The sequence below is a fragment of the Mus caroli genome, chromosome 7 (assembly GCF_900094665.2).
Source record: "Mus caroli chromosome 7, CAROLI_EIJ_v1.1, whole genome shotgun sequence".
Lineage (NCBI taxonomy): Eukaryota > Metazoa > Chordata > Mammalia > Rodentia > Muridae > Mus > Mus caroli.
The window spans coordinates 104,657,228-104,660,466 of NC_034576.1; the positions used below are offsets into that span (position 1 = coordinate 104,657,228).

Genomic DNA, 3,239 nt, shown 5'->3' on the forward strand with positions numbered 1-3,239 from the left:
CCTTGGGTACTTTCTCTAGCTTCTCCATTGGGAGCCCTGTGATACATCCGATAGCTGACTGTGAGCATCCACTCCTGTGTTTGCTAGGCCCCTGGCCAAAGCAGTCTTAAGGAAAGTAGTTTTGGTATGTTAACTCTGTAAAGTGGCCTCCTCATCCAGAATTGGGAACAGACAGAGGAAAGTTATCAGTCTCAAGAAGTCTGGAGGGATATGGAGCAGCTGTACCCAGATTCTCTGGAGAGTAAGTTGCCTGGTTGCCGGTGGTTTCTTAGGACCTCCCAGGAGACCCTCGGAGAAAGCAGTCTTAGTGCTTTCAGCCTGCCCAGCTGATAGAGGCCAACGAGGTGCACTTTAAGGTTGCTTCTAGAAATTTAAAAAGAAACAAGAGAAACTGATGGAATCAACTCCTATCATCAAGAAGCACTAATTAACAGTAAGGAAGAAATTGTGTGTACGAGAAAGAGGCGGGGGAGAGGAGACACAGACAGACAGACAGACAGACACATACACACAGGACGGGGAGTAAAAGGGATGGAGGAGGGAGAGAGATTAGTTAGGATTGCTTGCATGAGCATGTGGGTGTTACTTACTTGAGCAAGGACAATTTACTAGTAGCTATATCATTGAAGAATGTGACTCCTCCCCAACAGCTGTCACTGCCTATAGTTCCTCAGGGAGGGGTGGAGCCTCATGAACTCCTCCATTTATGATGGAATGTTGGTGGGTCCCACGTTTTCAACATCTACAGTATGCAGAAAATTCTTCCCGTATTAAACCACAGTCACAGGTCCTATAACTGCCACTTTTTAGGTCTGTTTTCTCATGGGAGGGCCAAAAAAAAGCGCTTTCTAGTCTTTTACAGTACAGATAGTCTCTGTATTCAAACTTGTGTGCTTTTCTTTTTCTTTTTCTTTTTTTAAATGTCTGAATGTTATTTGTGCATCACATTCTTACACTGCCTATGGAGGCCAGAAGCTAGCATTGGATCCCCTGGAACTGGAGCTATAGGCAGTTTGGGCACCGTATGGGTGCTGGGAATTGAACCAGGATTCTCTGGAAGAACAGCCAGTGCTCTCAACTGCCAAGCATCTCTCCAGCCTTCTACTATGGTCCTTCCTTCTTCCTTTGACTTTGCTTTTCAAAGGTGCACTGAGTCATGTTCTACTAAGTGTCTTGAGACTGCCTCGATGTCTTAGGTAGCTCCATCGTATCTAGAGTTCTAGCGACAGCCTTTCCACTGTGGCCAATATTTTTGTTTCAGGCAGCCCTTTTCATATGAACGTGAATAGAATCTTTCATTTTACATTTCATTTGTTTGATTGGTTCTTTTATTCTAAATTACATGTATTTTACACTTTTTTTCTTTTTTTTAAAATGACGATTTGAGAGAGGGTTTACATGGTAGCCCAGCCTGGCCTGGACTTAAGAATCCTGCTTCAGGCTATGCGGAGAGTGCTGGGATTATCCGTGTGTGCCACTGCACCTGACTTAATATCCCTCCCATCAGATATAAAAGCATGCTACTGCCTGTCTTTTATAGTTTTAGGAAATTAATTATTTGAAGATAAGGTCTCTGGTAGCCCAGGCTGACCTGGAGATTACTCTGTAGCTGAAGATGACCTTGAGCTCGTCTGATTTTCTAAGATGACCTTGAGCTCGTCTGATTTTCTAAGTGCTGGGGCTACAGGCATTTGCTACCATGTCTGTTTTAGCCGTTACAGTCTTTTTTTTTTTTTTTTTTTTTTTTTTTTTTTTTGGTTTTTCAAGACAGGGTTTCTCTGATAGCCCTGGCTGTCCTGGAACTCACTTTGTAGACCAGGCTGGCCTCGAACTCAGAAATCCACCTGCCTCTGCCTCTCGAGTGCTGGGATTTAAGGCGTGTGCCACCACGCCCGGCTACAGTCTATTTTTTATGATTCTTAGCTTGTTGTTGTTTGTCTTACTATATGTAGCCTTGGCTAACCTGGAACTTGCTATGAAGATAATTTGGCCTCAGCTCATGGAGATCCTCCTACCTCTGCCTAAAAGTGCTGGATCAAAGGCATGTGCCTCCATTCCCTTATCACGGTTTAATTCTGTAGTTGGACAAGCAGGCGTCATAGGCCTTCATTCTGAGATTTTTGAATAAAAAAATTAAAGAGGAACTAAGTGAATAGCTTGTTTGCCTGCATGAATGTCTGTGTGTAGTGCCCTTGGTCAGAAGGACATAGAATTTTCTATGGAATTGAAGTTACAGATGGCTGTGAGCTGTCATGTGGGTATTGTGAACTGTTGGGTCCTCTGGAAGAGCATCCAGTGAGCCCTCCCTCTCTCCTGAGCCCTCATTCTGACTCTTTAGTAAAAGGCAAGGCATGGTAGGTTTGAGAAGCGTGCGCCTTTGTACAAAGTACTATAGATCTTACCCTGATTAATGGAGGTTTTCAGGGAATATTTTTTCCATCCTTTCCGCTAGTAAACTGGGGGAGGAGCTACTTGAAAAGGCCAATATCTTGGCTGTCATTGATTGGGTAGAGAAAACGAAAATTATGGGTAGGCTGTTAGGTAGTCATTCTCTCTATAAGGGACCACTTGGCAGAAGTAGAAAGATCTAATGGTTGAAGGAGGGAGAGTGGCATTAGTGTACAGTGTGCTCCTGCATTGAGGCTTCTCTTGGCAGCTGTGCCATGCTGCCTTTTCTTTCTGTCCTATTTAAGGGCCAGTTCTTTGAAGTCAGTTCAGGAAATGCCAGTGACTCAGCCTTGCAGATTTCTTCTGTCTGATTACAGCTGGTTTGTCTGGTAAGGAGTAAGACTGCGTATATTCCGGCACACTTACCTGACTGCTTGAATGTCTTCCAATGCCTTGCCAGAGATATTTGTTTTTCAGACTATTAAGTTTTTGGTGCCCTGTGGCAGGGTGGACACAGTATGGCCTTAACATGTCTTTGCACCCATGGCTGTAATCCTAGTACTTAGGAAGGCTAAGATAGGAGGATCATGAGTTTGAGGCCAGCTTGGATTATACAGCAGATTCCAGGCTCCAGGCTCTGTGGTGAGACACTATCTCAAAAAGTAAAACAAAACAAAACAAAACATGAGATTCAATTTAGAGTGTGGTGTACTTGGTGCCTTCCTTTAGTCCCAACATTTTAGAGGCAGAGGCAGGTGCATCTCTGTGAGTTTGAGGCCAGCCTGGTCTAACTACATAGTAAAACAAGACCCGTTTTATTATTATTGTTGTTGTTGTTTTTTTTTTTTTTT

At 43.7% G+C, this 3,239-nt stretch overlaps 1 protein-coding gene and 1 pseudogene across 1 annotated transcript in view; one reads left to right on the forward strand and one right to left on the reverse strand.

The window, feature by feature from the left end:
- The window catches only part of Numa1 (nuclear mitotic apparatus protein 1), a 76,099-nt gene that overhangs the window by 13,771 nt on the left and 59,089 nt on the right, over nucleotides 1-3,239 (forward strand). The window lies entirely within an intron of this gene.
- LOC115031521 overlaps nucleotides 1-3,239 on the reverse strand; it is a 22,020-nt pseudogene that overhangs the window by 4,598 nt on the left and 14,183 nt on the right.